The 13,991-nt window shown below is 45.4% G+C and overlaps 1 protein-coding gene and 1 non-coding gene across 3 annotated transcripts in view; one reads left to right on the forward strand and one right to left on the reverse strand.

Moving 5' to 3' along the window:
* LOC121269068 (echinoderm microtubule-associated protein-like 6) overlaps positions 1-13,991 on the reverse strand; it is a 738,052-nt gene that overhangs the window by 170,009 nt on the left and 554,052 nt on the right. The gene's annotated exons all lie outside the window — the stretch shown is intronic.
* Positions 6,771-6,934, forward strand: LOC121275570. Its single transcript, XR_005942517.1, has one exon. It is a non-coding gene; the product is annotated as a U1 spliceosomal RNA (small nuclear RNA).

Genomic DNA, 13,991 nt, shown 5'->3' on the forward strand with positions numbered 1-13,991 from the left:
AAAAGACAAAACTGAAGGTTCTCTATCTGCATACACACAGCATTCATAACAAAGTAAATGAATTGCTGGCCCATATTGAAGAAAATAAATATGATCTAATAGCAATTATGGAGACGTGGTTGCAAGATGACAAAGATTGGGTCCTTAATATTGAAGGTTACATAACATTCAAGAAGAATAGGAAGCTAAGTAAAGGTGGTGGGGTAGCATTGTTAATCAAAGGGGGCAATAGAGATGACCTTGGTTCAGGAGATCAGGATGTAGAATCGGTTTGGGTGGAGAAGAGGAATAGTAGGGGAAAAAGTCATTAGTGGGTATGGTCTACAGGCCCCCAAACTGCAGCCACAGTATAGGGCAAAGTATTCAAGTGTGCTTGTGATAAGGGATAAAGGGATGAAAATAATCATGGGTGATTTTAATCTACACATAAACTGGAAAAATCCGATTGGCAGTAGTAGCATGGATGCTGAGTTTTTAGCATGCTTTCGAGATTGTTTCTTAGAGCAGCATGTTCTGGAACCAAGCAGAGAGCAGGTTATATTAGACTTAGTATTGTGTAGCCTGACAGGATTAATTAATGACCTCAGAGTAAAGGCACCCCTAGGGAGTAGCAACCACAATACAATTGAATTTTACATCCAGTTTGAAAGGCAGAAGAGCAGGTCTAAGACTAGTATGTTAAACTCAAATAAGGGCAACTATGTGGGGATGAAAGCTGAGCTAGCTGAAGTGAACTTGGAAACTAGGCTAGAGGACAGGCCAATAGAGAAGCAGTTGCAGACATTTAAGGGGATATTTCAGAGTATTCAGAATAAATACATTCCTACTATGAAGAAAAATTCTAAAGGGAGGACCCACCATCTGTGGTTAACTAAAGATGTTAAGGAAAGCATCAAATTTAAGGAAAAAGCATACAACTCCGCAAAGACAGATGATTGGACAGAACACAAAGAACAGCAGAAAATGACTGAAAAGTTAATCAGGAGAAAGATATTAGAGTATGAGAGGAAGCAAGCTAGAAACGTAAAAATGGATAGCAAGAGATTCTACAGGTATTTAAAAAAGAGTAAGTAAAGTGAGTGTTGGTCCTCTAAAGAGTGACAGTGTGGAGTTAATAGTAGATAATAAGGAAATGGAGGAAGAAATGAACAAATATTTTGCTTCTGTCTTCACTATAGAGGATACAAAAAAAATCCAGTAATAGCTGCAAATCAGGAGGTGAACAGGAGAAAGGAACTTGGTGAGATTAAAATCGCTAGGGAAATTGTACTGAGCAAATTGATGGAACTGCAGGCTGGCAAGTCTCCGGATCCTGATGGAATAAATCCAAGGGTCTTTAAAGAGGTGGCTAATGACGTAGTTGATGTGCTGGTGTTAATTTCCAAAATTCGCTAGATTCTGGAAAGGTTTCATCAGATTGGAAAGTAGCAAATATAACCCCTCAATTCAAGAAGGGAGGGAGGCAGAAAACAGGAAAGTATAGGCCAGTTAGCTTGACATTTGTCATGGGGAAGTTATAATAATCGATCATTAAGGAAGTTATAGCTGGGCACTTAGAAGAGCTCAAGGCAATTGGGAAGAGTCAACATGGTTTTGTTAAAAGAAAATCATGTTTAACTAACTTTTTGGAGTTTTTTGAAGGAGTAACAAATGCAGTGGATAAAGAGGGGCCTGTAGGCATACTGTACTTGGATTTCCAGAGGCATTTGATAAGGTGCCATGGAAAATAAAAGCGCATGGTGTAGTTGGTAACATATTAGCATGGATAGAAGATTGGTTAGCTGGCAGAAAGCAGAGAGTATGCATAAATGGGAGTTTTTCTGTTTGGCAGGATGTGAAGAGTGGAGTCCCACAGGGGTCTGTACTGGGCCTTCAAATTTTTACAACATACATCAATGACTTAGATGAGGGGAGTGAAGACATGGTAGCTAAATTTTCAGATAAAAAAAAATAAGTAGGAAAGTGTGTTGTGAAGAGGACATGAGGAGGTTGCAGATGGAAATAGGTAGGTTGAGTGAATGTGTAAAGATCTGGCAAATGGAGTTTAATGTGAGAAAATGTGAAATTGTTCACTTGGCAGGAAGAACAAAAAGCAGAGCATAACTTAAATGGAGAATGGCTGTATAATTCTGAGGTGCAGAGGGAACTAGGTGCTCTAGTACATGAGTCACAAAAAGTTAGTGTGCAGGTACAACAAGTAATTAAGAAGGATAATGGAATGCTATCTTTTATTATGAGAGGGATTGAACATAAAAGTAAGGATGTTATGCTTCAGTTATACAGGACATTGGTGAGACCGCACCTCGAATACTGTGTGCAGTTTTGGTCTCTTTATTTATGGAAGGATGTAAATGCATTGGAGGCAGTTCAAAGGAGGTTTACTAGATTGATACCTGGAAATAATGGGTTGTGTTATGAGGAAAGGTTGGACAGACTGGGCTTGTTTCCACTGGAACTTAGAAAAGTGAGAGGTGAATTGATTGAAGGACGCAAGATCCTGATTGGCCTTGACAAGGTGGGCGTCGAAAGGATGTTTCCTCTTGTGGGTGAGTCCAGAACTAGGGGTACTGTTTTAAAATTAGGGGTTGCCCTTTTAGGAGAGTGATGAACAGAATTTTTTTCTCTCAGAGAGTTGGGCGACTTTGGAATTCTCTGCCTCAGAAGGTGGCGGAGGCAGGGTCATTGAATATTTTTAAGGCAGAGGTAGATAGACTCTTGTTAGGAAGGGGAATCAAAGATTATCGGGGTTAGATGGGAATGTGGAAATTGAAACACAAGAAGATCAGCCATGATCTTATTGAATGGTAGAGCAGGCTCGAGGGGCCAAACGGTCTACTCCTGTTCCTATTTCTTATGTTCTAACTTCCTGAGTGAGCCACGGATGGATCTTTCTTGCTGGGTTTTTGTTTTTCCATGGGACGTACTTTTGTTGGACATTTTGAATTGTTTCTTTACATGTTTCCGATTGTTCATTTACAGTATACCTTTCAGTCTAATTACCCAAATTACCTTAGCCAGTTCTCCCCTCATACCTGTGTACTTGGCTTTGTTTAAGTTCAAGATTCTTTTGTGTTCGTGATTGGAGTAAGTCACTTTCAAATTTAACCTGGAATTCAATGGTATTATGATCTTTGTTTCCCAGTGGATCTTTTACTACAACATTATGAATTAACCCTTCTTCATTACACAATACTAAGATAGCTCCATCCTTAGTTGGTTTCAAAATATATTGGTCCAAGAAATTATCAAGAAGCATTCCACAAAACCATTTTCTAGACTACTCTTGCCAATTTTATTGTCCCAGTCTATGTGAAGTTTAAAGTCCCTCACAATTATTACATTGCCTTTGTTACAAACTTCAATGATTTCTTGTTTAATGCTCTGTCCAACTGTATAACTACTGTTAGGGGGCCTATAAATTACTCCCACCAGTTTTTCTACCTCTTGTTTTCTAATTTCCACTCTTATTGATTCTACTTTATGATCTTCTGAGGCCAGACCCCTTCTCTCCAAAGTCCTTATGTCATCCTTAACTATCATTTCGTCTGTCTTTCCAAATGATTGTGTATCTTGTGCCACAGCTGATAATATTTGCTGAGCAAGCCAAATCCCAGACGGAAGCTTGTCTTACTGATCATAACTTTTTAATTTATATTTTGAAAAAGAGGGAAAAACTACTGATCCCAGAAACATAGAATCCCAGTAACACCTATGGATTTTAAAATTAAAAGATTTATTAAGAAGAAAAAAAACCCTTAAACACACAAGATTAAAATTACGCAGTTGAAACAGTCTTAAAAAACATTCTTCAAAGAAAACCAACTTGGTCAGAACACACAAGTAAACTACCTGGCAACAGCTCCCTTATATATTTTTAACCATACAAATCCAGTAATATTATCCAAGGCAAAAGCCGCTGCTATTTTAATACAGCATACCACATAACCTCTCAATCTGTTCCACTCTGCTGTGGAAATCCGAAGGAAGTTCAGGAACAGACTGCTTGGGTGTCATGATGGCAGGGTTTGGGGGGGACAATATGGTGAAAAGGCCCAAAAATCACTTTTATGTTGTAGTGAAACCAGTTTGCAATCGTCCGCTCCATCCATCAATGGTGGGCTCCGTTTCCTGTTGCCGTACATCGGGAAGGCAACAGGCTGAAGGAGATACTCAAAGCACGTTGGGAGGTGGGAGGTGGGGGTGGCGGGGGGGCGGTGGGAAGAAGGGTGAGGGAAGCAGCCATGCACTTGGAAAAGCTGGTCAAAAGTGAGCATTCTTCCGAAGCTGCGATCTTTCAGCTGGAGTTCCATTGACATGCTTGGGGTTGGGCCTCTGAAGACCTTCTGCCCACACAAGCAACCAAGCAACGCAAAAGCATGGAAGTGCCACCAAATGCTCCAGAACTTTTCACGTCTCAGGGGCAGACTGCAAATTCATGTGCGTTTTACGGGACAGCAGAGCAATTGGCTAACTGGGCAAGCTGTCCAATCCCCTTGCGAAAGGTGGCCATGGTGCACTTACTGGTGGAGGCACTCACAGCCCCTTGCAATGCTCTTATTAAGTTTTGGGCCAGTATCTCTCATGGTTCAAGCTAATAGAGCAGCCATGCATTGCAGATTAGGAGAATGCCTGACCCTGAGCTGAAAGTACAGCATGCAGTCCAATAGCCGAAGCTGCCGCCAATCGGTCAAGTGGAGTGGAGCGGAGGTGGGTGGGGTTTCAGATAGTCAATAAGCACACTACACACTGGTCATCCAAGTGTGGTGGCCATCACTCAACTGCATGCCTCAAGGGGCCTTCAGACTTAACCAAGAGAGGTTCTTAGTACACCCATGCTAACTCACACATCTCTCTTTGATCCTGCAGGAGGAGAACATCAGGTTCATGGAGCCTGGTGACTTAGTAGTATGCCTCATGGCTCACAGGGACCAGAGAAGAAGAACAGTGGAGGCACCTAGCTTGGCAAAGTGAGGAGCACTTCCCTCAAGATGGAGGGGCGGCAGGGCCCACTGCGCATGCAGCTAAAGATCCAGAGCGAACCGTCGCTCTATGGCACCTCGCTAGGCCCAGGATCTATGGACAGCACCTGTCATTCCTACAGATGACTGAGAACCAATGTCACCAAAGACTGTTCATGCCTAGGGAACTGGTTGGTCACATATCCCACCTGCTGTAGGATTTGGTGCCACTGGGACATGGAGGGCATCCACTGTCAGTGACCGTGAAAGTGACCATGGCGCTCAAGTTTTACGCCAGTGGATCCTTCCAGGGCTCCACAAGTGACCTGTGCAGGATCTTGCAAGCGTATCCAGGAGGTCATGGTCACTATCTCATTGAAGGCACAGAAATTTGTACATTTCTCCTGGGATCAGGAAAGCCAGGAAGCAAGAGTGCTGGGATTTGCACAGATCTCAGGTTTTCCACAAGTGCAGGGTGTCATTGATTGCACTCACGTGGCACTTAGATCTCCGTGGCAACAAGCAGTCAACAACGTGAACTGCAAGGGCTTCCACTCACTGAATGTTCAGCTGGTGTGCGTCCACCACAAACACATCCTACAGGTCTGCACATGATTCCCAGGGAGTGTCCACAGCTCCTATATCCTTAGCAGTTCTCAGATCCCTGACATCTTCCAGGGTCCAGGATCAGTTCCTCAGGCTCAAGGGCTACCCACAGAGGACGTGGCTAATGGTGCTTGTGCTGCTGCCTCAGACTGCAGCAGACGTATGGTACAATGAGACTCATGCCGTCACTTGGACTTCGGTGGAGCAAACTATAGGCATTTTGAAAATGAGGTCCGGTGAGGGACTGCAATACAGTCCCCAGAGGGTGTCGCACATCATCGTTGCTTGCTGCGTGCTCCACAACCTTGCGCAGCAACAAAGGTAGGACCTGGATGAGGAGGAGATGCATGTATCCTCCAATGAGGAGGAAGTCGAAGTGGATGACAATGATGAGGTCCTTGAAGGCGTGGATGCCAGCGATGAGGCCATCGCATTGGCCAGACAAGGCAGGAGTGCTCGGAGGCCCTCGTAGCCGTAATACTGTTGGAGGATAGTCCTGATATCCTCACCTTGCATATGTGAATGTTTGACTCCTGTGTGGCTTATTGCAGTGCACATACTCTCTGTGATAAGACTCATGTCATATAGATGCAGTGGTGGCCCTAACAGCTGCTAGATTCCAGGAGGATGCAGAGGACAGGCAGTGAGAACACTCCATAGATCTTTATATTGCCTCCGTGAATGCTTGGCTCCTGTCTGGCCGAGGGCAGCTCGCTCTGTGATCAGAGTCATATCATGGAAGTGCAGCTATGAAACTTTAAATGCACCTGATCCTTTGTCATCCTTCAACACCTGACCCCTTCAGCAGCACAGCGTCAAAGCTCACTGATGCTGAAGATTTGGGGGGGCCAGCCCCAACTCAAAGGTGCTGAGAGCACACAGATAGAATGACAGGACTCTGTGATGCCTGCCCACAACGTTCTGGCAGCAATAAAAAGCACCATTGAGGTGCAGGCATCACGACTGTGTCCAGTGACCATGAAACTGGACCATCACTTCGGTCTAAGGGTTACACACTGCACAGGGATGAGGCCTTGGATTGAGACACTTGCCCTTATCTGGTGCAGGAACCAAGGTTTCATATCTGAGTGACACAAACACTACGCATCATAACAAGGAGCCATTGGCAAGGAGACATTCTTAGGAGTTTATTTACAATAGTGAATATTGAGTACAAGTCATTAACACCCATGCCCAGGCTGTGCAACATCTTCTTGGCAGGGGAGAGACCATGATCATGAAGGTGGTTCTCCCAGGACGAGGCTAGCCCATTGCACTTCGGGTGTGCTGACGCCTGCGATGTCTCCAAATGCAGGACACTCGACTGCAAAATTTGTGGTAGTGGGAGACTGCGTTCGCGCTCTCCCCTGAAAAATAACCCCATCTTCTTAACCTTCCTAACCCTGCCTCTAAGTCTTGCTGCTCTCCCAAAATCCACAGTGGAGATGGAGGCAGTCTGCTGATCGATATGCCCTGTCTGTGATGACCCTGGCAGGCATCCTCTGGAGGGCCGAGACCTGGAGAGTCCTGACCTGCTTTTGGGGTCCTGTTGTTTGGCAGTGGCACCCTTTTTGACCTGTGGAGCTGGAGCTGCTGGGGTCACAGGAAGAGGGGATTCAGATGGGCTGGACACTCCTGGAGTCACCTAGTGGATGACACCCGGGTGTGTACCTAGGTGTGATCCACCCCCCTATGGGTGCCCGAGGGCCCCTGGTTGACTCCTTGAGAAGAAGGGGAAGCTGGAGTGAGATGGAGCTGGCCCACACCCGTCTTGTGTTGACACTGTTGGAGGCCAACTATGGCATCAGCGATGGAGTTCAGCCCATATAGTAGTGCAGGACATCCTGGGCCAAGATCTCCATGGCAGCTGCCATCCTACTAGTATTGACCTTGGTGTGTTGACATGCCAGCGCTATCACCTCAGACTGAAGGTGGACAGAGTCCTCCATTGTGCCGTACAATCTGAGGGGTGCAGCAGACATCCCTTCCTGATGTTCCTGAGCTTGCCTTTGCAGTTCCAGCATGTGAGGCATGACCGAGTCCAGATGCTCCTCATCTGACTTGGACTCAGAAGATTTCTGGCCTCCAGCAGTCTTCCGGGTGGATCAGACAGTGCAATGTGCTCACCAGATTGTGGCTCTGAGGCTACTCTTGAACTAGATCCCACTGAGGTGTGTTTCTTTGCATTGGTGGAGGGTGTGGGTGAGCGCCATGAATCTTCAGTTAGGTTGTCATCGGATTCTTCTTCCAAGCTGTCTTTGGGGCTTGAGTCAAGGACCTGGCTTGTGGACCCCCTCATCTGCTTCCTAGGTATGCCTGTGTAAGCGTGGAGAGGTAATGGTAGGGGATTGTGGAACAGGAGAACTCACTCACAGCATTGTTGTCTGATGGACGTTGCACTGCTGGATCCCCACTTGGTTGAGCACCAACAAACTCACCATCAGCGCAGGAACAGTTCAGATCCTTGCTGGCCAGCTGGATGACTCCATTCTCAAAGTCTGTCAAGGCTTTGATGTTAGTTATTTCTCCACCAGTCTATGACCTCTCCTTTTTGTTGTGTGCTAGCTTGTCCTGCATGAAGACAGATGGAGAGAGTGTAAGGAGGACACCTGCCAGGCCAGATAAGAAGGATGCCTGGCATGCAAGGGTGGCGAGTGGTGTCATGGGTAGGATGAGGACACAATCCGCGGGCAGATGAAGGTGTGTGTGTGAGAGAGTGAATGGTGATGTCCCATGACGGCAGTGAGTGAGATCCCTGTGGATGTGTGATGGGTTTGTGTGTGTGTGAGTTGAGAATGATGAGAAGAGTGATATACCCTGGCGGAATGGAGAAGGTCATTCATCCTCTTTTGGCACTGGGTGGCTGTCCTCTTTTGCTGACCACCTCTCATCCTCTGATCCTCTCATGCTGGATTTGTCACCTTGCTTGCTGGGCATTGCCCAGAGCAGGGGTAGAGGTCTTCATGGCAGGCCTCCATGCATCCAGCAGATACCTGAGGGAGGCATCATTAAATTTGGGGCAGCATGTTTCTTCTCTTTGGCAGCCAGGTCTTTGCAGCAGGTTCTAATCCGGTAGAGAGTGCTAACTCTGCGCAGGGGTGCCCTTTAAATATGGTGCCCAGATCACTGAAGGCCTGAGGTGATGGTGGGGCGGGCAAATCAGAGGCCGCCTACCAATGATTCTGCGTGCTTCCCAGGAATGCATTATTATTGAGGTGGGATGTGCTGGGAATGGGATGATATGGCGTAAAAACCTGCCATTGCGGCTGGCGGGTAAAACATCATTTTTCCCACCCGCTACTGCACTTTGTGTGAATCTGGGACTGTTCCATCCAAAGACTTCTCTGGCTTGAAACTGGATGGCTGCTTCAAATTCCCAACTACTCTCAGCAAGGAGCTGGTCTCAGGACATCTGCCCCACACAGCCATCTCAACTCAACTAAACATCTCCCTTAAATATCGTTTTTTTCCCTTTCGTCCTAGACTCCATTGTCCTAAGCACTTCTTGGAACTCAACTTTCCCATAAATATAAAAATCTTTCATGTCTTCCTATTGCCTCCACTTTCGGATCAAATTAAATTTAATAAACTTCCCTTGTTTACTTACAGAATCTTGATAAGTTATAGAAGTCCCTTAAGCTCCCTTTGAAATTTAGCAGCTGAAAAGTCAAGTCCTTACCTCTCACAAAATGCAAATTTTAAAACCCAACCTATTGACTCGTACATAAAAGCAAAAAAACTGCGGATGCTGGAAATCAAAAACAAAACCAAAAATACCTGGAAAAACTCAGCAGGTCTGGCAGCATCTGTGGAAGGGAGCACAGTTAACGTTTCGAGTCCGCATGACTCTTCAACAGAACTAAGGAAAAATAGAAAAGGGGTGAAATATAAGCTGGTTTAAAGGGGTGGTGGGGGGGCTTGGGACAAGAGAGCTGGATAGAGGGCCAGTGATAGGTGGAGATAACCAAAAGCTGTCACAGACAAAAGGACAAAGAGATGTTGAAGGTGGTGATATTATCTAAAGGAATGTGCTAATTAAGGGTAGAAAGCAGGACAAGCACTTTACAGCCTTCCGGACTGAATATTGAGTTCAACAATTTTAGATCATGAACTCTCTCCTCCATCCCCACCCCCTTTCTGATTATCCCCCCTCTTTTTTGTTTTTTCCAATAATTTATATAGATTTTTCTTTTCCCACCTATTTCCATTATTTTTAAATGTATTTCCAGCCATTGTTTTATTTTTACCTTTTAGCCTATTTCGATCCTTTCCCTTCACCCCACCCCACCCCCTAGGGCCATCTGTACCTTGCTTGTCCTGCTTTCTACCCTTAATTAGCACATTCCCTTAGATAATATCACCACCATCAACATCTCTTTGTCCTTTTGTCTGTGACATCTTTTGGTTATCTCCACCTATCATTGGCCCTCTATCCAGCTCTCTTGTCCCAATGCACCCCCCCCCCCTTAAACCAGCTTATATTTCACCCCTTTTCTATTTTTCCTTAGTTCTGTTGAAGAGTCATGTGGACTCGAAACGTTAACTGTGCTCCCTTCCACTGATGCTGCCAGACCTGCTGAGTTTTTCCAGGTATTTTTATTTCTGTTTTCTATTGACTCGTACATTCAACTTCACCGTAGCCTCTCATTACATATGCATGCACCTTTACCTTTCATCTCTCAGTTGCCATAGACAAGCTGTCTGTATGAACCTTCCCCCAGTTTAACAGTCATGGACACGCCTTCTTTACAGAATACCACCATATTCCCAAAAATATTAAAATAATAACTTCCATCTTCACACTTGGAATATTTATTTCACAACCTTGATCAACTTGTAACCATGGGGTCTCTGCAATGGCTATTAGATCAACATCATTTACCTCTATTTGTGCCACTAGTTCGCCTATTTTATCACAGATGCTTCATGCATTCAGAGAAAGAACTTTTAATTTCATTTTTTTACTTCTATTCCCTGCAATGACCTTATTCATTGATATATGATTTTTCTTAAACTCACTGTCTCTTCTTGTATTCATTGATATATGATTTTTCTTAAACTCACTGTCCCTTCCTGTCCCATTCTGCTTGTCTTTACCTCCATTGCCTCAACCTTTCTCTGCAGATTTTTAAATTTTCCTTCATCCGAACTGTCCCCTCACCCTTCTGTTAGTTTAAAGCTCTCACTAGTTAAAGGATAACAATCAGAAACAGGAACATTGGAAGATATTTTTCTTCTGTTACAATAATAAGGTTTATAAAGTTATTATATTCTGGTACTGTAGCTTTAAATTTAGGAGAAATGAAGGGGGTCATGTGAGCAGCCCTGAAGTCTGCCTGGCAGTAAGCCTGGGTGGTTTGATTGTTAGAGATCAAAGGAAGGCTCAGGTTGTTTTATTGAGTAGAAGGTACAAGTTATTTACACTTGGAGACAATGGCAGTAGACTCTGAGTTTGCAATGAGTAGACACTGAGGCCCAGATTTTTGTTCCGGGATCAGGTGCACAGGGAAAGGAGAATTCTCAGCAATGCAAACTCAACCTCTAAAAATGTCTGCGCAAGCTTCTGATTTTTGATCCTGGGGGAACAGGCTAGAAAAGGAGCTGGGGTGGGCAACCCCAAAAGTAGTGAGTGGTCGGAGCTGGGCTTGACGCAGGCCAAGCAACTTTGGTGAAGATAAAAAGCAAGCCATCTGAAAGGTCCATTTGAGAGGTAGGTCGTCAATGGTGAGGTTCCTGTGCCTCAGAGGAAATGTTACTGCCTTGTCAGGTGAGTGTCAAAGCTGTAAATGTTGTCCAAATGTTCGCTGACCCTGGAACGGATGGCCCATCATGGGCTTTCTCCATGGGAGAATTGTCATTGTTGCTGTCTAATCAAATTGTACTCCACTGAACCACAAAGCTTGGAGTGGATTCTCAAGACACAGCCATGAGATAGCATCGTCTTGCCACCGCTACCAGGTACTGATATTATGCACTCATGCAGTTAGCTGCCAAGACTCAGTGGGTGGATGAATGATGAACAGTGGGACAGCATGCCACCTTGGAGTCACAGCTGTAACATACGTGACACCAGGCATTTACACTGAGCCAGTTTCTCCACCACACTTAAACAATAATCATTGATGATATGGTGAAAATGGTTAGTGCACGTAAACACACAAAAGTGAATGAAAGCATTGTAATCTGAATAGTTCACGACCTTTCTCATCTTACATTTTTATTCAAAGAATATCACACAGAGGCAATGCAGAGGGAGAGATGGGTCCAACTACCCCAAATTTTTCTGACCAATCTTCACATTTTGGTAAATGGTCCAGAAGAGGAGACGAGTCCTCCACTCAGCTGGCCGCCATAATGCCCCTGCAGCAACCAAGATTCAACCTGGATTCAAATAGTGGCTGCGGTGAGCACAGCAGGAGATCATCAACACTCATGGATTCAGTGAAGGAAAAGGTTCAATCACCTTTCGTATTTGGAAGGTCTCATACACACAGTGCTCCTAGGGAAGGGTCATATCTGCATGCCGCAGCTAAGGTGCGAGAAATGGCATGTCTCTGCTTCAACATTGAGGCTTGTATGTGTACGCAGCTCATGTAGGTGAGCACAGAACACGTGTGAATGAACGGTGTGAAGCACAGACACATTAAAGAGCAATATTCCTCCATGCACTGTAGATCAGGCTAACATAAATTCATGTTGTCCATGCTGTCGTAAAGGGTGAAGAACACCACAGAGATGGCCCAGACTGGAGTGGGTCAGCCTGGCTGAAACACATCCGTCGCCTGGAACAGATGGCCATGGAGATTGCTAGGGTGTCTGAACAGCTGTCTGTTGGTGATGGAAAATCACCATTAGCAGGTGACAAAGGCGGTGTTAAAAGTACCATGGCACATGGTGATAATGATGGAAGTTATGTTGTCACTTCACTGAGCACAATGGAACCTGAGGCTGAGAGGGAGTGCAAGGAAGGGATTGCATCATAAGGGTAGTGCGAGTGTTGCTAAGGCAATGGCATGCAACAGAACGTGCTTTCACAATGAGAAAGGCTACATCTAAATAACTCCTTTTGTGTCTCACACAGGTCCCAGCTCTGTTCCTTCACCACCCACCTAGGCCAGATCATCCCATGAGCAGCAAGAGGAGGAAGAGATGTCCGAGAGGGCAATGTCACATCAGGCTAGCCCACACTCTGCCAACTCAGATACAAGCACATCGGAGGGATGTAGCGTGTGAGTAGAGTCAGTGGCACAGGGTGAAAGTCACCACACCAGAGTACTGTAGGAGGTGTCAGGGTCAGACACATCTGTGCACAGTCCCCCTCGGATGAGGGAAGAAAATCACAATGAGGCTCCAATGTGCAGGAGTGTGCAGCCTCAGTTGTCACCTTTTGAGGCACGGTATTTAGATAATCAGGACTGTGAATGAGGGAGTCCATCACTGTCATGAGCTCCACATTGTCCTGGGGGCTCAACCGCATGAGCTCTGATGACAAGAGATTGGCCAATCTCATGGAGGAACACTTGCAACAACACTCAGGGTGAATGCAAGAGCAGTGTCTCAACCAGGAAAGGGTGCAAGCCTCCCCTAGTAGCCTGGATCAATCTGCTCAGGGTATGAGCACTGACATCCATGGAATACACGAAGAGCTGAGTAACCTTAACAAGACAGTTGCACTGTTGGCACAGTGGTTGCTGGCACGGGGGTTGTTACACACTAGCAGCCAATCCCACCAGAAGGCCAACCCAGGGCTGTACAGGTACAGAGAGCTCCTCAGCAATCTCATCTTCCTTCATCTCCCCAACCCCTCCGCCAGAACATGTCTGCTGCACATGTGCCAATGACCATGGCTGCCCATGCAGAGATGCACAGGCAGCAGACTGAAGGAGGTTCCCCAGTGGGTACCTGTACAATCAGGCAGGCTACCATACACCTCATTGCTGTTTAGACAAAGAGATGAGTAACCTTCCTCCACCAAGACAACATGGGGGGCATTCCGTAGGAGTGTGCAAGAGCTCAGGGCAGCGTCTCACCTACAGCACTAATGGGTTCACCATGGTTACACTTTTCACATTGTATTTGGAAAATTTGAGCAATTCTTTAATATACTTACTTACGTTTTTACATGACTCAGTGTGAGTTTGTACACTGGAGAGCTCAAAAAGAATGGTTTACATTATGAAGGTCATTCTTAACTGTAATAATGAAGGCAGCATGCTGAAGTCCACCTCAACATGCTGTCAACAGGATCAAGGTTGTCAACTGATTTGTAATGCTTTGGAGGGCTTCTTCCTTCTCTGCTGTATCACATATGATTCCAATGTTGAAAGGCTCAAGCACTGAGGTGCTCCTTGTATCTTTCATTGTCCATTCAAGCTTGACTTTAAGGGAGGCTCAATGATCAGAGTCCATGAATAGATGCTGGGCAGC

Source organism: Carcharodon carcharias, chromosome 2, assembly GCF_017639515.1.
Source record: "Carcharodon carcharias isolate sCarCar2 chromosome 2, sCarCar2.pri, whole genome shotgun sequence".
Classification (NCBI taxonomy): domain Eukaryota; kingdom Metazoa; phylum Chordata; class Chondrichthyes; order Lamniformes; family Lamnidae; genus Carcharodon; species Carcharodon carcharias.